Below are 21,244 nucleotides of genomic sequence, written 5' to 3' on the forward strand. Positions count from 1 at the left end.
TTACTTACCCATCCCTCCACTTCCTCATCCAGGTCATTTATGAAAATGACAAACAGCAAGGGTCCTAGAACAGATCCCTGGGGCACTCCACTGGTGACTGACCTCCATTCAGAAAAAGACCCATCCACAACCACTCTCTGCCTTCTGCAGGCAAGCCAGTTCTGGATCCACAAGGCCAAAGGCCCTTGGATCCCATGCCCTCTCACCTTCTCAAGAAGTCTTGCATGGGGGACCTTATCAAACGCCTTGCTGAAGTCCATGTACACCACGTCCACAGCACTTCCTTCGTCAATGTGTTCAGTCACATTATCGAAGAACTCAAATAGGCTCGTAAGGCACGACCTGCCCTTGACAAATCCATGCTGACTATTCCTGATCATGTCAAACCTCTTCAAATGCTCGTAAATCTTGTCCCTCAGAAGCCTCTCCATCAGCTTACCAACCACTGAGGTCAGACTCACCGGTCGGTAATTCCCCAGGCTATCTCTGTTCCCTTTCTTGAAAATAGGAACTACATCCGCAATCCTCCAATCTTCCGGAACCTCTCCCGTCTCCATTGACAACGCAAAGATCATCGCCAGGGGCTCTGCAATCACTTCCCTCGCCTCCCACAGTATCCTGGGATACATCCCATCTGGTCCCGGCGACTTACCTATCTTGATAGAATTCAAAAGTTCTAACACATCCTCCACCTTAATATCCACAAACTCAATCTTTTCCATCTGCTGCAAATCCGTAGCAAAATCTCCCAGATCAGCTTCCACCGTGAATACTGAGGCAAAGTACTCATTAAGCACCTCTGCCATTTCTTCTGGTTCCACACAGACCTTTTGCCCTTCACCTTTTATAGGTCCTATCCCTTCTCTTCTCATCCTTTTACCTTTCACATATTTATAGAAGGCCTTGGGATTCTCCTTAATCTTACCCGCCAAGGTCTTCTCATGACCCCTTCTGGCTCTCCTAATTTCCCTTTTAAGCTCTTTTCTACAGTCCTTATACTCCTCAAGATCCTTAACCTCTCCTAGTTCCCTGAACCTTTTGTACACCTTCCCTTTCCTCCTGACTAGGTTCAACACAGCCTTCGTGCACCACGGTTCCCGCGACCTACCAAAACCATATAGTTGTTTCAGTGATTGTTCACCATGAGGCCAAAGGAAGAAAATGTCATCGATGTATCTAGTGTATAGCATTGGTTGAAGATTCTGTGCAGTGAAGAAGTCTTGTTCGAACCTGTGCATGAAGATGTTGGCATATTGAGGTGCAAATTTGGTCCCCATGGCTGTTCCATGTGTCTGGATGAAAAACTGGTTGTTGAAGGTGAAGACATTGTGGTCCAGGATAAAACGGATGAGTTGTAAAATTGCATCTGGAAACTGGCAGTTGTCAGCATTGAGTACTGAGGCAGTCGCAGCAATGCCATCGTTGTGGGGGATGTTGGTGTAGAGCGCCGAGACATCCATTGTGACGAGGAGTGTCCCTGGTTCAACTGCTCCATGTGTGCTGAGTTTCAGTAGGAAGTCCGTAGTGTCGCGACAAAAGCTGGGGGTTCTTTGTACAATGGGTTTCAGGATGCCCTCGACGTAGCCGGAGAGGTTCTCACACAGGGTCCCATTGCCCGATACGATGGGACGGCCAGGTGTGTTTGCCTTGTGTATCTTTGGGAGGCACTGTTGACAGAGCAGCCTCCAGTGGCCACTTTAGGAATTCTGGTTAAGTCACTCTATTCAGCATCAAAGGTGTGAAGTGCATGACCAACGTTCCAGCCATTGGCATCTATTTATTAAATTGTTGACCTGACAAAAAGTCGTTGGATCTTAAATTAATTTTTTAATAAGGCTGTTGCAAGTTTCAAGTTAGCTGCTCATTTTAAAGTCTGATGTGCCTTGAGCAGTGTGCAGTACCTTGCAAAACAAACTTTTGGCAGCCTGCCATCATGTCCAACAGTATCAAAATTACACACAACTGTCAGCTGCTCAAATGAGCCCATATTCCAAACCTGAAACTGTCTTCAAGATTTCCAGCCTCATTTAGACTCGACAGGTGAGTACAGGAGGTTTAAGACAATAAAAATCTGTCCCAGAGTTCATTAGACTAAAACCTGAAAAATTGGTTTGCTCTGCCACTGTTAAAAACAAGCTGCAGGGGGATGGAGTTACGATTTCAGAGCTGAGGGGTGGCAGCAGGCTATATTATTTCTGTCTGCCCTGGTTATGCACTTTTACATTTCAGGGACCTGCAAAGCACATTGAATTCTTCCCTTTACCTAATACCTAACTTCTCCATTGCTGGTCAAGTGGTTGCTGCTGCACTGTGCAGGCTCCACTCAGTTATTAATTAAAATGGCAAACAGGGTTGCTAATTATTTCAAAGGATCACAACTTTCACATTGTAAAGACCTATCTCTTGAATTTCACACCAGGTACTAAGCTCCTTTTAAAATGTAATTGTCTGCATTGCTGCTGTGAATGGGATGGTAAAGATCCCCAATTCCAGTTTTAAATTGTTACTGCCTTGTTAATGCCAAGAGATGACACTCAAAATCAAACACGATATTTCCACAGAATGATTTTTATTTCAAGGATTACTATATTATATTGTATTATATTATATTACTATTATTCAAGGCTATGCGGAGTGGTTTAAACTAATTCAGAGGGGGGGTGGGATCCTGGGTAGAGGGGGTGAAAGTGAGGGGGGCATAGAAGGGGACGGCATTGCACGGCATTGTGGGGGTGGGGCGGAGCGAGGTTTGAAATGTATATACTTTAACGCGAGGAGTATTCGCAATAAAGTGGATGAACTTGCAGCGTGGACCAGTACCTGGGACTTTGATGTTGTGGCCATTTCAGAGACGTGGATAGAGCAGGGTCAGGAATGGATGTTGCAGGTGCCGGGGTACAAGTGCTTTAGTCGGAGTAGAGAAGGAGGTAGAAGGGGGGGTGGAGTAGCATTATTGGTCAAGGACTATATCACAGTGTCAGAGAGGAAGTTTAATGAGGACTTGTCTGTTGAGGTAGTATGGGCAGAAATTAGAAATAGGAGAGGAGAGGTCACCCTGTTGGGAGTCTTTTATAGACCTCCAAAAAGTTCTAGAGAGGTTGAGGAAAGGATTGCAGAGACGATCCTGGTTAGGAGTGAAAGTAATAGGGTAATTGTTATGGGGGACTTTAACTTTACTAACATTGATTGGAATTGCTATAGCTCTAGCTCGTTAGAGGGGTCAGTTTTTGTTCAAAGTGTGCAGGAAGGTTTTTTGACTCAATATGTAGATAGGCCAACTAGAGGTGAGGCTATATTGGACTTGGTGCTGGGAAATGAGCCAGACCAGGTGCTAGACTTGGAAGTTGGTGTGCATTTTGGTGATAGTGACCACAATTCGGTTACGTTCACCTTAGTGATGGAAAGGGATAGGCATGAACCTCGGGTCAGTAGTTTTAGCTGGGGGAAGGGTAATTATGAGGCCATTAGGAGAGAATTAGGAAGCATTGGTTGGACTAGGAGATTACAGGGACTAGGAACGTCTGAAATGTGGAGTTTTTTCAAGGAGCAGCTACTGCGGGTCTGTGATAGGTATGTCCCTGTCAGGCAAGGAGGAATTGGTAGGGCTAGGGAACCATGGTGCACAAAAAAAGTTGATTTGTTGGTTAGGAAGAAGAAGGAGGCTTATGTTCGGATGAGGCTTGAGGGCTCGGGTAGTGCAGTAGAAAGCTTTAGATTGGCTAGGAGGGAGTTGAAGAGGGAGTTAAGAAGGGCTAGAAGAGGGCATGAGATGACTTTGGCTGATAGGATTAAGGAGAATCCTAAGGCGTTCTATAGGTATGTCAAGAACAGAAGGTTGGTTAGGGCAAGATTAGGGCCAGTTACAGACAGTAGGGGGAAGTTGTGTGTGGAACCGGAAGAGATTGGAGAGGCATTGAACCATTATTTCTCTTCGGTGTTCTCGCAGGACGATATGAATGTAGCTGAGGAGGTCACTGGGGTGAAGGGGTGTAAAATAGAAAGTATTGCAGTTGATACAGAGGATGTGTTGGATATTCTAGAAGGGTTGAAAATAGATAAGTCCCCTGGTCCAGACGGGATTTACCCTAGGATTCTATGGGAGGCAAGAGAGGTGATTGCAGAGCCACTGGCTCTGATCTTCAGGTCGTCGTTGGTCTCTGGTATAGTACCGGAAGATTGGAGGACAGCGAATGTTGTCCCATTGTTTAAGAAGGGGAACAGAGACTTCCCTGGGAATTATAGACCAGTGAGTCTTACTTCTGTAGTGGGCAAGGTTTTAGAAAGAATTATTAGGGATAGGATTTATAGTTATTTGGGAGTAATGAATTGATTAGAGATAGTCAGCATGGTTTTGTAGCGGGAAGGTCGTGCCTTACTAACCTTATTGAGTTCTTTGAGAAGGTGACCAAAGAGGTGGATAGGGGTAAGGCAGTAGACGTGGTATATATGGATTTTAGTAAGGCGTTTGATAAGGTTCACCATGGTATGCTTCTGCAGAAAATGCAGATGTATGGGATTGGTGGTAATTTAGGTACTTGGATCAGGAATTGGTTAGCAGATAGGAGACAGAGGGTGGTGGTTGATGGTAATTATTCATCATGGAGTTCGGTTACGAGTGGTGTGCCTCAGGGATCTGTTTTGGGGCCACTGCTGTTTGTAATCTTTATTAATGATCTGGATGAGGGTATAGTTGGGTGGATTAGTAAGTTTGCTGATGACACCAAAGTCGGAGGTGTGGTAGATTGTGAGGAAGGGTGTCGAAGTTTGCAGGGTGACTTGGACAGGTTGCAGAGCTGGGCCGCGAGGTGGCGGATGGAGTTTAATGCGGAGAAGTGTGAGGTAATCCATTTCGGTAGGAATAACAGATGTGTTGAGTATAGGGCTAACGGGAGGACTTTGAATAGAGTGGAGGAGCAGAGGGATCTAGGTGTATGTGTACATAGATCCCTGAAAGTTGGGAATCAAGTAGATAAGGTTGTTAAGAAGGCATACGGTGTCTTGGCGTTTATTGGTAGGGGGATTGAATTTAGGAGTCGCAGCGTCATGTTGCAACTGTACACAACTCTGGTGCGGCCGCACTTGGAGTACTGTATGCAGTTCTGGTCCCCACATTACAGGAAGGATGTGGAGGCTTTGGAGAGGGTGCAGAGGAGGTTTACCAGGATGTTGCCTGGTATGCAGGGGAGGTCCTATGAGGAGAGACTGAGGGATTTGGGGTTGTTTTCACTGGAAAGAAGGCGGCTAAGAGGGGATCTTATAGAAACATATAAGATGATTAGAGGTTTAGATAGGGTGGATGGTGATAGCCTGTTTCCTCGGATGGAGAAATCTAGCACGAGGGGGCATGGCTTTAAATTAAGGGGGGGTAGTTATAGGACGGATGTCAGGGGCAGGTTCTTTACCCAGAGGGTGGTGAGGGATTGGAATGCCCTGCCTGCTGCAGTTGTAAATGCGCCTAGTTTGGGGGCGTTTAAGAGATTGGTGGATAGGTTTATGGACGAAAAGGGATTGGTTTAGATTAGTGGGTCAATGTTTTTTTTTAAAAATAAGACTGGTCGGCGCAACATTGTGGGCCGAAGGGCCTGTTCCGTGCTGTAATGTTCTATGTTCTATGTTCTATGTTCTATGTTCTATATTATGGGCTGGATTTTAAGAGATACTCACCTTTCCCAGAGGGCAGGAACAAATGTGGCACGGTAGCACAGTGGTTAGCACTGCTGCTTCACAGCTCCAGGGTCCTGGCTTTGATTCCCAGCTCGGGTCACTGTCTGTGTGGAGTTTGCACATTCTCCTCATGTCTGTGTGGGTTTCCTCCGGGTACTCTGGTTTCCTCCCACAGTCCAAAGATGTGCTGGTTAGGTTGATTGGCCATGCTAAGAAATTGCCCCTTAGTGTCCAGGGATTGGTGGGTATAATATGTGGGGATATGGGGGTAGGGCCTGGGTGGGATTGTGTTCGGTGTGGACTCGATGGGCCGAAGGGCCTCTTTCTGCACTGTAGAATTCTATGGTTCTAAATGTAAAGGGGACTTTAAAAACCAATACTGGCTGGCTATTCATTTCCAGTACTGGAAACCATAAAATCATAGAATCCTTAAAGTGCAGAAGAAGGCCATTCAGTGCATTGAGTCTGCACTGACTCTCCAGCAGAGCATCCTACCCAGGCCCACCTCCTGCCTTATCCCCGTAACCCCACACATTTACCCCAGTAATCCCCTTAACATACATATCTTGGGACATGCCAATTCACCTAACCTGCACATCTTTGCCCTGTGGGAGGAATGATGTGGAGATGCCAGCATTGGACTGGGGTAAACACAGTAAGAAGTCTCACAACATCAGGTTAAAGTCCAACAGGTTTATTTGATTGTAAACGCCCCAAGCTTTCGGAATGCTGTTCCTTCGTCAGGTGAGTGGGAGGAAACCAGGACACCCGAAGGAGACCCATGCAGACACGAGGAGAACAGTCACCCAAGGCTGGAATCAAAGCTGTGATACAACAATGCTAACCACTGTTAACCAGGACAGGGAGAGGGATCCAATGCTTTTGTGAAATACTTCCAACTCTTGTAGGAATAGTTATCTCACTCTGCTCCCTATTGAGACCAATTAAAGTTGCTGAAAAGCTTCTTAAGAGCTTGTTAGAGTTCATAGACAGAATATTGAAAATAAACACATGAATTCAGGCAGTGTCTGCTGCAGATCAGCTGAACAAAGTTGGATGAGTGATAGTCATGATCACCTCGTGACATAATCCTGTCTCCGTAAGAGAGGGCAAAGACAGATGTTGGGCACTTGGTAAGGAAGTACCCTTGTCATTGCACAGCTGACGGGGAGGGTGACTTTCAGACTTGGGCATTGAATGGGGCTGTCACATTCCTGACATCACAGGGGCTGAAGAGCAGGGACAAGGCTGCCAATTACAGTAGTGTGGCCACCTGTCCAAAAGGAAGGCAGAGCTGGCAAAGGAGACATGACTGTCAGATTTTGGACACAATGATTAAAGAAGGCAGGAAAGGCAGAAGGTGTGGGAAAGGAAAGAGGGGGTCTATTCCCTTAGCACAGGGTCCACCGCTGAAAGGTGGATCTACGTTAATGGTAAACACTGGGTGACATGAACAAGTTGGGCAAAAAGGCTTGTTTCCATGGTGTAAACCTTTATAACTCTATGACTCTACCTGGAGGTAGAACAAGAACAGAGAATGCTGGAAAATCTCAGCATGTATGCCAGCATTCATTGGAAGAGAAACTTTGACTCTCCATAGAACTGAAGGGAGGAAGAATATGTTAGAAGTGTAGAAACTTCAACAAAAAGCAACTTAAAAAAAAGACAGATGGCCTGGTGTGAGGGGGGGTTTGTATTGAGGCAATACATGTATGAGAAGTTGCTGAACTCAACATTGAATCCCAAAACCAGAAGATGAGAAGCTGCTCCTCCAGCTTACACCAGACTCCACTGGAGAATTGAAGCAGGCTGAGGGCAGATATATGTGCATGAGAACAAGGTGCTGAGTTAAAATGGCAAATAACAGTCTGTATGGGATCAGGCTTACAAACTGAGCTAAGATGTTTCAAATGTGACCGAAGTGGAGAAATGGGGAGAATGGAATGAAGTCCTTCTAGGAAATGAGGTGTGAGGAATATAATCAAGGTAGCTGTGGGATTCGGTAGGTTTGTAATGAATATGGGTGCCCAGCCTATGTTAGACTGCCCAATGTAGAAGAGATCACATTGGGAGCAGCAGATACAAGGGCAGACAGAAGAGATTAGTTTAATTTGGTTTCATGTTGGGCACAACATCATGGGCCAAAGGGCCTGTTCCTGTGCTGTACTGCTCTCTGTTCTATGCAATAGATCAAATTGAAAGTACAATTGAAATGCTGCTTAACATGAAAGGAGTGTTTGGAGCATTGAATGGTGAGAAGGAAGGAGGTAAAGGGGTAGGTGTTGCACTTTCTGAGTGTGACTGAGACCCAGTGCTGGAGAGACTGTAACCCTCCAGGCAGTTGGTCACAAAGACATTGAAAATCTTACACATCACAGCACTGGCCATTATGCTCTGAAAGTAGCCATCAAAACCACTGATCGTCTTCAATTGGACTTCTTCATTTCTGGCTCTTTCCAATGAGCAGCTTATTGGCATCTTGCTGGCTACTGATACCCCTTTTATAAGAGCTGGAGAGCACATTCCTTTCATAACTTGTAATTTTGTTGACAAATACAGGTCATGTAATGACAGACCCCCAAAACATACCCCCAAACCTTCTGCTCCATCCACCACAATTCTCCCCAAGCCCTTTATCCATCCACCCATCATCTCCATCCCTCTGACTCAACCCCCACATCCCCTCCATCTCATCTCCCCCAACACCTCTGGCCCAATTTTTGGAGTTGAACTATTTTTGAACTGCAAAGGAATTAAGGGTTATGGCAAGTGGATGGGTAAGCGAAGTATGACTATTTGGAAAGATTCAGTTTAATCCGGGATAGTCATCACAGTTTTGTGAGAGGTAAGTCCTGCCTCACAAATTTGATTGAATCCTTGGAGGAGGTAACTAAGTGTGTAGATGAAGGTAGAGCATTTGGTGTCATATACGTGTATTTTAGTAAGGTATTTGATAAGGTTCCCCATAGTAGGCTGATGAAGAAAGTAAGGAGGTGTGGGATAGAAGGAAATTTGGCCAATTAGATAAGTAACTGGATGTCTCATAGAACACAAAGAAATCCCACAACACCAGTTTAAATTCCAAACAGCTTTATTTGTAGCAAAAGCCTCAAGCTTTCGGGACAGCCTATCCCATCGTCAGGTGGCTGGGAGTTCTGATCATAAAAATGACACAAAGACATAAACTCAATTTACATACATAATGATTTGAATGTGAGTCTTTACAGCTAATCAATTCTGAAAGGTACAGACAATGTGAGTGGAAAGAGCTTTAAGCACAGGTTGAAGAGATGTGTATTGTCTCCAGACAGGTCAGTTAGTGAGATTTTGCAAGTCCAGGCAAGTTGTGGGGGTTACAGGTAGTGTGACATGAACTCAAGATCCCGGTTGAGGCCATTCTCATATGTGTGAAACTTGGGTATCAGTCTCTGCTCAGCAACTCTGCGCTGTCGTATGTCCTGAAGGCCGCCTTGGAGAACACTTACCCAAAGATCAGAGGCCGAATGCCCATGACCGCTGAAGTGTTCCCCAGCAGGAAGAGAACAGTCTTGCCTGGTGATAGTCAAGTAGTGTTCATTCATCCGTTGTCATAATGTCTGCATGGTCTCCCCAATGTACCAAGCCTCGGAACATCCTTTCCTGCAGCATATCAGGTAGACAACATTGGCCGAGTTGCAGTATGTACCATGTACCTGGTGGATGGTGTTCTCACGTGAGAGGATGGCATCCTTATCGCTGATCCGACACGTCTTACAGAGGTTGCTGTGGCAGGGTTGTGTGGTGTTGTGGTCATTAAGGGGGGGTAGTTATAGGACGGATGTCAGGGGTAGGTTCTTTACCCAGAGGGTGGTGAGGGATTGGAATGCCCTGCCTGCTGCAGTTGTAAATGCGCCTAGTTTGGGGGCATTTAAGAGATCCGTGGATAGGTTTATGGACGAAAAGGGATTGGTTTAGGTTAGTGGGTCATTGTTTTGTAACTGGTCAGCGCAACATCGTGGGCCGAAGGGCCTGTTCTGCGCTGTAACGTTCTATGTTCTATGTTCTCCTGAAGGCTGGGTAGTTTGCTGCGAACAATGTTCTGTTTGAGGTTGCACGGTCGTTTGAAGGCAAGAAGTGGGGGTGTGGGGATGGCCTTGGCAAGATGTTCGTCTTCATCAACGAGATGTTGAAGACTCCGGAGAAGATGTTGTAGCCCCTCCACTCCGGGGAAGTACTGGACGACAAAGGGTACTCTCCACCATGTCCCGCGCTCGTCTTCTGAGGAAGTCAGTGCGGTTTTTGGCTGTGGCGCGTCGGAACTGTCGATCGATGAGTCGAGCACCATATCCTGGGTTAAGAGCAAGCACGTGGGCTAAATGTTCAAAGAACTGCCACAGGCACTTGAGTTGATTAATCTCTTCCTCTGCTGTATGGTACTCTGAATAACATCATTACTTTCATAGTGACTTCATTGCACTATTAACGTAAACCTTACCTGTGATGAACAAATAAACTTTGACTTCAAATATCTTGGACTGATATGAGATATATACCCTGGTAAGGAGCTCAGGATTATGGCAGTACGTACCAGACCTGGCTACACATGATTATAGGTTCTCTATTCCAAGCAATAATAGACCAATATTTACGCGCCACTTTTCTTTACATATCAACTCATATGGTTCAAATTCATGTCACCTTCTTACAGCTATTTTCAAACCTTGTCAAGAACTTTAGTATCACAGGGTGGAATCTTTAACTTTCTCATGGTGAGGTCGGTGGAAATCACCATCTTGGGATCAAAAGTCCAGGCACCATATTTAAAGGGCACCTGGACAGCCTTTGCCTGGTCACTTTTCCACCCATCTCTGCTAACCCTCCATTCAAGGTCATTCTCTGCACAATTTGCACTGCTACCACCCAGATTCAAGCAGTGACTAACATTTACAGATGCTACTCAAAGAGGACAACGCAGCAGGACCTCACCATTAATCATGGAAGAAGTGAAACTTGCCAGGTCCATGCCATTTATGTATAATTGTAGAAGTGAACATTCTAATATCTTGCTGGTTGGGGGGTTAATTTGAAAAGGGATCTTAATTCTGAAGAGATTCGCTTCTGATGCTTGGATTGGTCAGGTGGGGCTCTGCAGTACTCTCCAAAGAGGGTGACCCATATCATCATAGTTTGTTGTGCCCTGCACAACCTGATGCTTCAAAAGGGAGATCACTTGCTACAGAGAGACATGGAGGACGTTGAGAACTTCTCAAATGATGAAGACCTGAAAGGGCAGGAACCTGAAGAGGGCAATGATGGGGAGCTCCCACACAAGGATGTCATCAAAGCCACAAGCTGTGAAAGACATGAGGCTGAGACAAGATCAGTCATGATTGTATTGAAGTTCTTACATTTGCATGTTCTTCTGTGACGCATTCATAGCCACTAGGTTCCAGGAGGCGTAAGGTGCAGGCAGGGATATCTAGGCATATTTATCCTGCCCTTTAAAGGCATGGCAGTGACCTAAAAGGTCCAAACACTAACATCAGGAGCAAGATCAGCATTGAGCAGTGTATCTTGAACCCTCATGTTTCACCAGGAAAGATCAATAACCAAAGCTGTATGGAGCCAAGCTTGGAAACAAAAGGCATAAAGACTGCATTGTGAATTAATGCAGTTGTGCTCTGCTACATAAGACAATTCTTGCTGCATGCATGGCTGGAGAGTCCATCATGTATTCAGGTCTTGTGCTTTGGCACAAAGAATTAAGACAGCTATTTGATGATGAGACAACATGAAACACAAAGATAGGAGCAGGAGGAGGCCATTTGGCCCTTCAAGCCTGTTCTGCCATTCATTAAGATCATGGCTGATCATCCAACTCAATAGCTTAATCCTGCTTTCTCACCATAACCTTTGATCCCATTTGCCCCCCAGTGCTATATCCAGCTGCCTCTTGAATGCATTCAGTGTTTTGGCATCAAATACTTCCTGTGGTAATGAATTCCACAGGCTCATTACTCTTTGGGTGAAGAAATGTCTCCTCACCTCCATCCTAAATGGTCTATTCTGAATCCTCAGACTGTGACCCCTGGTTCTGGACTCCCCCACCATCAGAAACATCCTCCCTGCATCTATTCGGTCTGGATCTGTGAGAATTATATAAGCCTCTATAAGATCCCCCCTCATTCATCTGGACTCCAGCGAAAACAATCCTAACCTAGTCAATCTCTCCTCATACATCAGTCCCGTCATCCCCGAATCAGCCTGGTAAACTTTCTTTGCACTCCTTTGAGAGCAAGAACATCCCTCCTCAGAAAAGGAGACCAAAACTGCACACAATACTCTAGGTGTGGCCTCACCAAGGCCCTGCATAGTTGCAACAATACATCACTGCTCCTGTACTCGAAACCTCAGGCAATGAAGGCCAACATACCATTTGTTTTCATAGAAATCATAGAAACCCTACAGTGCAGAAAGAGGCTATTCGGCCCCTCGAGCCTGCACCAACCACAATCCCACCCAAGCCCTCTCCCCAAATCTTTACCCTCTAATCCTTCTAACCTATGCAGCCTAGGACACTAAGGGGAATTTAACACGGCCAATTAACCGAACCCGCACATCTTTGGACAGTGGGAGGAAACAAAGCACCCGGAGGAAACCCACTCAGAGACAGGAAGAATGTGCAAACTCCACACAGACAGTGACCCAAGCCAGGAATCAAACCCAGATCCTGGGAGCTGTGAAGCAGCAGTGCTAACTACTGTGTTACCGTGTCACCTCTTTACTGCCTGCAGCACCTGCATGCTTACCTTCGTGACTGGTGCACAAGGTCACCCAGGTCCCATTGCACACTCCTCTCTCCCAATTTACAGCCATTCAGGTAGTGATCTGCCTTCTTGTTTTTGCTTCCAAAGTGAATAATTCCACACTTATCCAAATTATACTGTATCTATCATTGATTTGTCCACTCACCCAGCTGTCCAGATCATTCTGAAGGACCTCTGCATCCTCATCACAGTTCACCCTCCCACCCAATTTGGTATCATCTGCAAACTTCGAGATGTTACATTTTGTTCCCTCAACCAAATCATTAACATACCTTGTGAATAGCTGGGGTCCCTGTGGCACCCCAGTAGTTACTGTCTGCCAATTCTTCCCTCTCACTAAATCTTGCATTCTCCAACATTTCTGGCATCTGATTTGTGTCCTCTTTTGTGAAGACAGAACCAAAGTATGTATTCAGTTGCTCGGCCATTTCTTTGTCCCCTGTATATATTCCACCGTTTCTGTCTGTAGGGGACCTAAATTTGGCTTCACAAACCTCTTTATCTTCATGTATCTATAGAAACTCTTAGTGTCAGTCTTTATGTTCCCTGCAAACTTACTTTTGTATTGTAGTTTTCCCTTTTTAATCAATCCCTTGGTCTTTCTTTGCTGAATTTTATACTGCTTCCAATCCTCAGATCTATTATTTTTCTTGGCCAATCTGTATGCTTCTTCCTTAGGCCGGATACTCTCTCTAATTTCCTTTGTAAGCCAGGGATTGGCCCTCTTACCCATTTTGCTATTGTGCCAGACAGGAATAACCAGTTGCTGCAGTTCCCCCATGTATTCCTTGAATGTTTGCCATTGTCTATCCACTGTCATCCCTCTAATAACTGTCTCCCCAATATATAAAGGCCAACACACACCTCATATCCTCAATGAGGGGCACAGATCAGCTAGATAGTCAATATCTTTTCCCAAAAGTAGGGGAATCTAAAACTAGAGGGCATAGGTTTAAGGTGAGAGGGGACAAATACAAAAGTGTCCATAGGGGCAATTTTTTCACACAGAGGGTGGTGAGTGTCTGGAACAAGCTGCCAGAGGTAATAGTAGAGACAGGTACAATTTTGTCTTTTAAAAAGCATTTAGATGGTTACATGGATAAAATGGGTACAGGGGATTATGGGCTAAATTGGGATTAATTTAGGGGCTTTAAAAAAGGGGCAGCATGGATGAGTTGGGCCAAAGGGCCTGTTTCCATGCTGTAAACCTCTATGACTCTATAGCCTCGTGTTATCTTTATTAAGATTCAGCACCCTAGTCTCCGAATCAACTACTACACTCTCCATCTTGGTAAAAAATTCTATCACGTTACGGTCGCTCATCCCCAAAGGGTCTTGTGCAGCTAGACTGGCAATGATTCCCTTTTCATTGCACACTACCCAGTCTAAGATGGCCTGCTCTCTAGTTGGTTCCTCACATATTGGTCAAGGAAACTATCCCATATACATTCCAAGAATTCCTCCTCAATGGCATTGTGGATAATTTGTTTTGCCCAATCTATGTGCAGATTAAAATCAGCCATGATCACCAATATTCCCTGATCACATGCATCACTAATTTCATATTTAGTGCCATTCCCAACATCACCACTGCAGTTGGGGGTTTATAAATGACACACACTAATATTTTTTGCCTCTTGTTATTTCTCAACTCTACCCATACAGACTCCACATTGTCAGAGTTAATGTCCTTTCTTACTACTGTCTTAATTTCTTCTTTAACCAGCAGGACCACTCCACCACCTTTTCCTCTATGCCTGTCTTTCTAAATATTGAATACCCTGGGACATTCAATTCCCATCCCCTGGTCACCCTGCAGTCATGTCTCCATAATCCCAATTATATCATACCCGTTTATATCTATCTGCATGGTTAGTTCATTCACTTTATTGCAAATGCTCTGCGCATTAAGGTACAGAGCCTTTAAGCTTGTCTTTTTATCATTGTTTTTCTTGATCCCAGTATTTTTCTCTATAGCCCTGTTAGAACTTTGACCTTGGTTTCTCTGCCTATCACTTTTCTTATTCCCTTTACTACCTTTCGTTTTTGTCCTTGCTCCTTCTTTCTTGGACTCCTTACATAGATTCCCATTCCCCTGGCATGTTAGTTTAAACCCTCCCCACTGCTCAAGCAAACACTCCCCCTAGAACATCAGTCCCAGTCCTGCCCAGGTATAACTCATCCAATTTGTAGAGGTCCCACCTCCCCCCGAACTGGTCCCAATGCCCCAGGAATCTGAAACCCTCCCCTTCAACCACGTATTTGTCCAATATATCATGTCATTTCTACTCTGACTAGCACGTGGCACCGGTAGTAATCCTGAGATTACTACCTTTGAGGTCCAATTTCTTAACCTTCTTCCTAGCTTCCTGTATTCTGCTTTTAGGACCTCATCCCTTTTTTTATCTATGTTGTTTGTACCAAGGTGTACTACAACCACTGTCTGTTCGCCCTCGTCCTTCAGAATGTCCTGCAACCACTCTGAGACATCCTATATCCTAGCATCCGAGAAACATACCATCCTGGAGTCTCGTTTGCGGCCACAGAAATACTGTCCATTCCCCTTACAATTGAATCCCCTGTAACTATTGCACTGGCACACTTTTTACCCCTCCCTTCTGCAGCAGAACCAACCATGGTGCAACGAATTTGGCTGATGCTACTTTCCCCAAAGAGGTCATTTCCTGTATACAGTATCCAAATGGTATATCTGTTTTGCAGGGGAATGGCCACAGGAGATTCCTACACTACCTGGTGATCACCCATTCCTTTCCTGCCTGCGGAGTCTGAGTCTGCGGTGTGACCACCTTTCTATAAATGCAATCCACGATACTCTCTAACTTGCTGATGCTCCACAGTGTCTCCAGTTGCCACTCCAGCTCTGAAACAGAGCTTCCAGGAGCTGTAGCTGGAGACACTTGCTGCACACTTGCTAACCCAGGGGTTGGAACTATCCCCAGCCTGCCACATGGAGTAAGAGGAGCAAATCATGGCATGGAGCTCTCCTATCATGTCTTACCCCTTTAAACTTTTGAAAGTTTTTTTTTCAGATTATACCCAATTCTCTAGGGCCCTTCTTTCCTGCTTCTTGTTACCTCTACATATAACCTCTACAAACTATAAACCACAGAAATTACACAGAATGGCAACACTCCAATGCAATTGAACCCGCATAACTCACAGGAGCTGACCTCCATAACCCCTTGTCAGACCAGTGGGGTGAGTTTGGTAGACGTCTTGGATCCATCCCTGGAGAAAGACATCTTCTGGTGCTGGCAGACACCTCTAATTAAAGCTATGAACCTGTTAAACCGCTTCCAGTTCCATGGACTATTTCTCGAACGTCAGGTCTAAGCAGCTGGGAACGGAGAGAGCGTTGGACGAATACAGAGAGAGTAGGAGGGATCTCAAACGGGGAGTTAGGAGAGCAAAGAAGGGGCATGAGATGGCTTTGGCAGGTAGGGTTAAGGAGAATCCAAAGGCGTTTTACTCCTATCTTAAGAACAAAAGGGTGGCTAGGGGTAAAATCGGTCCTCTCAGGGTGGGGAATTGTGCTTAGAGGCAGAGGGATTGGGGGAGATCCTGAATGAATACTTTGCGTCGGTATTCACGAAGGAGAGGGGCTTGATGTCTAGTACGGTCATTGAGGGAGCGGTAGACGGATTGAAAGATCTATTGATTACGAGGGGAGAAGCGTTAGGGCTCTTAGAGGGCATTAAAACCGATAAATCTCCGGGGCCTGATTGCATTTATCCTAGGCTGCTTAGAGAGGCGAGGGATGAGATTGCTGGGCCTCTGATGCAAATCTTTGTCTCTTCTTTAGACACAGGTGAGGCCCTAGAGGACTGGAGGATAGCTAACGTGGTACCGTTGTTTAAAAAGGATAGGAGGGATAGCCCGGGTAACTATAGGCCGGTGAGCTTAACGTCAGTGGTAGCTAAGTTGATGGAGAGGATTCTTAGGGATAGGCTGTATGCGTACTTGGAGCGTTGCGATCTGATTAAGGATACGCAGCATGGCTTTGTAAAGGGGAAGTCTTGCCTTACGAATCTGGTAGAATTCTTTGAGGAGGTGACAAAAACGGTTGACGAAGAATGAGCCGTTGATGTCGTCTATATGGATTTCAGTAAGGTGTTTGACAAAGTCCTTCATGGTAGGTTGGTACAGAAGATTAAAGCTCACGGGATATGTGGTCAGGTATCTAGATGGGTAGAGAACTGGCTCGCAAAGAGGAGTCGGAGAGTAGTTGTGGAGGGGCCTTTTTCTAGCTGGAGGTCTGTCACTAGTGGTGTGCCGCAGGGCTCGGTACTGGGACCTCTTCTCTTTGTAGTGTATATAAATGATTTGGAAGAGGGAGTAGGTGGTGTGATCAGCAAATTTGCTGATGACACCAAGATGGCTGGATTGGTGGGCAGTGAGGAGCAGTGCCTGGCAATACAGTGGGATATTGATAGGCTGGTTGATTGGGCAGATACATGGCAAATGGAGTTTAATCCGGATAAATGTGAGGTGATACATTTTGGCCGGAATAATGTAGGGGGAAGTTTTATGATAAAGGGTAAGCCCGTAAGGAGTATAGAGTCGCAGCGAGACCTGGGGGTGCAAGTGCACAAGTCTTTGAAGGTGGCAGTGCAAGTGGAGAGTGTGGTGATGAAAGCCTATGGTATGTTAGCCTTTATAGGAAGCGGTATAGAATATAAGAGCTGGAGTCTAATGTTGCAGTTGTACAGAACGTTGGTTCGGCCGCATTTGGAGTACTGTGTACAGTTCTGGTCGCCTTACTACCAGAAGGACATGGAGACTCTGGAGAGAGTGCAGAGGAGGTTTACCAGGATGTTGCCTGGTATGGAAAGACTGGGGTATAAGGAAAGATTGAAGAAATTGGGGCTCTTTTCCCTTGAAAGACGCCGACTGAGGGGGGATCTAATAGAGGTATATAAGATTATGAAGGGTATAGATAAAGTAAACAGAGGTAAGCTATTTCCTATAATAGAGACACGTAGGACAAGGGGCCATGGACTTAAGGTGAGGGGGGAGCGGTACAACACAAATATTAGAGGGAGGTTTTTCACACAGAGGGTAGTGGGGGTATGGGATGCTCTGCCAAGTAAGGTGGTGGAGGCAAACACGCTAGAGTCCTTTAAGAGTAACTTAGACAGGCACATGACTGAGTTGGAGATGGGTGGATATAGGAGAACCTTTTAAATAAGGGTCATTAGCATTGGGGCGTCCCTGGTAATGTAAATGGGTATAGTATGATAATAATGTTTTTTTTTTCTCTTTCATTCACAGGTTTTAAGTCGGTCCACCTCGTGTCCAACGAGGGGCATACAGGCGATGGGTCGTACTGGGGCTGCTCTTGGTTGTTCAAGATTGGCCTAGTGCTTCATGTCGTTAGTGTGTGCCTAAACTAGACAAGATACTGGGCAAGACGACAGCTCAGTGACTATCGCTGATTGCTGTGCAGACACATGGATTGGGGCCGGTGTCTGTGGGAGTTTGTGCATTCTCCCCGTGCTTGCGTGGGTTTTCTCCGAGTGCTCCGGTTTCCTCCCACACCCCAAAGATGTGCTGTTAGGCTGATTGGCAGGAATAAATTGTCCCTAAATCAGTTTCCCTCAATCTGGATGGCCATAAAACATTAGATAGGGGTCATGGGTAGAGAGGTGGACTGGTGATGTTGACATGGCGGCGCAGGCTTGTTGGGCCAAAGGGCCTGTTTCCCGGGCTGATTTTGTTCTTTGTTCTTTTATGTCTAAGTATTTTAATTGATAAATGTTGTGCTAATTCTTTTTGTTATATCCTAACTGTGTTCTTAAATAACGTTTATTTTAATGAAAGCTTCCTAGTGGATCACTTGAATCATACCTGGAGTTAGACATCTTATACTCACCCTAATGCCAAAATCAAATGCGAAAGTTGAGGTCTAGGCTAACTGCATTCTATATCTTGGAGTTTCTGGTCTGGGCCTCAACAAGTTCCAGTAGTTTTTATAAAACTACAATCCATATACTTTCTTAGTCACTTTGTCCACCTGCCCTGCCACCTTAGCAACTTTTGGACATGTATTTCAATGCCTCTGACTTCCTCAACCCCTCCCAATGTCCTTCCATTTATTGTGGATTCCCTTGCTTTGTTTGCTCTTTCCAAATGCACACTTCTCTGGACTGAATTCCATTTGCCATCTTTCTGGCCACTCGCCTAAACCATTGATATAATTTTGGAGACAAATGCTATCCTCTTCTCTATCAACTACACTTCCACCTGCAAATTTCCAATTCATGCCTCCCGTGTTTAAGTCCAAATTATTAACATACAACAAACAGCAGGGGCCCTGTGAAACTCCATTACTTTTCCATTCACTAAAACTCCATTGATCCCTTTGATTCCTATTCCTGAACCAAATTTAGTTCCAACTTGCCACATTCCCTTATAGCTCATGGGATCTCACTTTTCTGACCAGTCTGCCATGTGGGACTTTGTCAAAGTGATGAGTTAATAGGGCATTTAAATTTTCCAGAATTCCTGTGTTTGTCAACCTAACAATCGGGGTTCAAACTAGGAATCCTCCTTACTTGATTCTCTGTGGCTGTCCTCAGTTATTTCTTTCTTCTGACAAGCACCTAATAGTTGACTGGGCTCTCAGCTGTAATATTTCTTTAGCGTGCTAAAATGTGGAATAAACAGTGCCTCTTTCTCCAGCCACAACCCATGGATTGAATAATTTACCTCACCAATCCTTTTGGCCACTTGATACAGGCTATTGAATTTGGCTCTGGAAGTATAATTTAACAGTGGCTACAGATCCCCTAGCTGGAGAAATCAAGTCTCAATGTGTCTGCCTGCTTTTTCATGAGCTGCTGGAATACTTCAAAATGTTCCTTGCCTGCAGCACAGGCAATAATGAATTGTCCCTGGAATGGGGGGACATAAGAAAATATTGTGGTATCTCTCCTGAACTCAAGAAACTTGTTTTAATTGCTTCAGGCATTCTTATCTCTCATGCCCATAACTTAATTCAAATAGGTTGAAACCTTAAACTCATTAGGGGAGTCCCTGGTGGTGAACATTAGGAAACCTTGTCCCAGTCATTTGGATTTTCTGAGCAATTGTAGTTTTTAGGGACTGGTGATGCCACTGTAATGTATATTAAGTTTAAGTGGATAGGCTGAGGGCTTTGGCAGGGTTATTCCCAAACTGTGGGTAACCTCCTCAATCATTTTGGATTCGAAGTTGGTCCCCTGATCTGATTGGGTCAGTCTTTAATCATAGCTTTGGCTGTGATAATTTTGAGGGGAATGATGGCCTTGGGGAATTGATTGGCTAGCTCCATTATGGTAAGGGGACACTGATAACCTGTCCTGTTTGTAGTAACGTGTGCACCATCTATAAGAATTTGGTCAAAGGGCAGTGATTTGCAGGTTTAATTTTAATTAATTAGCCTCCAGTTTGCCTGCACCTGACAAGTCTGACAGGTTTTACAGTGTCTGGCCGCATACGACCACCACTTTGCAGATAACTGCATGTCCAGTAATTGGAATGGCATGGGCAATTTGTAAAATTTCCTTAAGATATTTTGGTGGAGCACTGTCCACTCTTCATTTATAGGCCTCCTGGGTATTTCTTCATTACTCTCCCATCTCATAAGTAAGAGCGCTCGGGGAGCTGAGCAGCTTCCCATCAAATCAGGCTTTAATTTGGAATCTGCCTGCTACACTTTAACGGGGCTCAGATGAACACCTCTCCTTCAGATAGACTTTTAAAGAAAGACAGACTACTGGCTTATCCAGCTGGGGTGCAGGCTCCTTCTATTTTAAACTTTCCAACTTAGGGCTGAGTCATTTGCAACCAAGAAAAAAATTTCAGAACTTTCTCCTGCGGCTGTTCAATTTCCTTTATCTTGCTTGACTAGTCTAAAATTATGGAGAAAAGCCACACCTTACTACCAGCTAACTCATTCCCAAGCAGGGAATCAAACCCTACAACTGACTGTACCCAAGATTATATCATTATGTCAACGGAACTGAGGTAGGGGAATGGATGGGTATCCTCCTCCAATTTCCTTAATTAGCATTTGGGATTTCATGCAAGATTCTGGAGAAGAGGTCAGGTCTTTCACCAGCACCAGAGATTGAGTGGCTCCTGTATCCCTGAGCAGTACAGTAGATCTGCTCATTTCCTGGAATGGGTACAGGGACAACATTTCTTGAGGACAAAGCTCAGGTAGCTTTTGGGAAATTTGTCAGGTTCTGCCACAAGGCAGCATTATTGGAAGGGCAGAACTAAACAACACACCTGGTCTGTGGTGAGTGAGGGTGCTGTTTAAATATGGTGAAAGGATCTCTGACCCTGTGAGATAACAGTGGGCGGATGAATTGTTTCCTGCCTCATCAAGAGATTTGACATGCCCCTAATTGATGCACTATTAATGAGTTGAAAAGTGGAAAATTGAGCCACACTTTGTCTTCAGAATGAAAAATTCTGCTCTTTCACCTAAAATGTTGCAGCTCCATTTCCAACCCATGATCTCTACAGCTGCAGCTGTCAGCATGGTGTCACATATTACATCAATAATTTTGCTGTGATATTATGGAGAACCATAGAATCACAGAATCCCTACAGTGCACAAAGAATCCATCTGGCCCATCGAGTCTGCACCAATTCTCTGAAAGAGAATTCCACCTAGCCCCTCCCCTCTGCCCTATTCCTGTAACCATGCATTTACTATGGCTAATCCATCTGACCTACACATTTTTGGACACTAAGGGATAACT

General features: G+C 45.0%; 1 protein-coding gene across 4 annotated transcripts in view; it reads left to right on the forward strand.

The window, feature by feature from the left end:
• Nucleotides 1-21,244, forward strand: part of LOC145349558 (claudin-10-like) — a 69,882-nt gene that overhangs the window by 3,216 nt on the left and 45,422 nt on the right. The gene's annotated exons all lie outside the window — the stretch shown is intronic.

This window comes from Carcharhinus amblyrhynchos, chromosome 10, assembly GCF_965287045.1.
Source record: "Carcharhinus amblyrhynchos chromosome 10, sCarAmb.v2.hapA, whole genome shotgun sequence".
Classification (NCBI taxonomy): domain Eukaryota; kingdom Metazoa; phylum Chordata; class Chondrichthyes; order Carcharhiniformes; family Carcharhinidae; genus Carcharhinus; species Carcharhinus amblyrhynchos.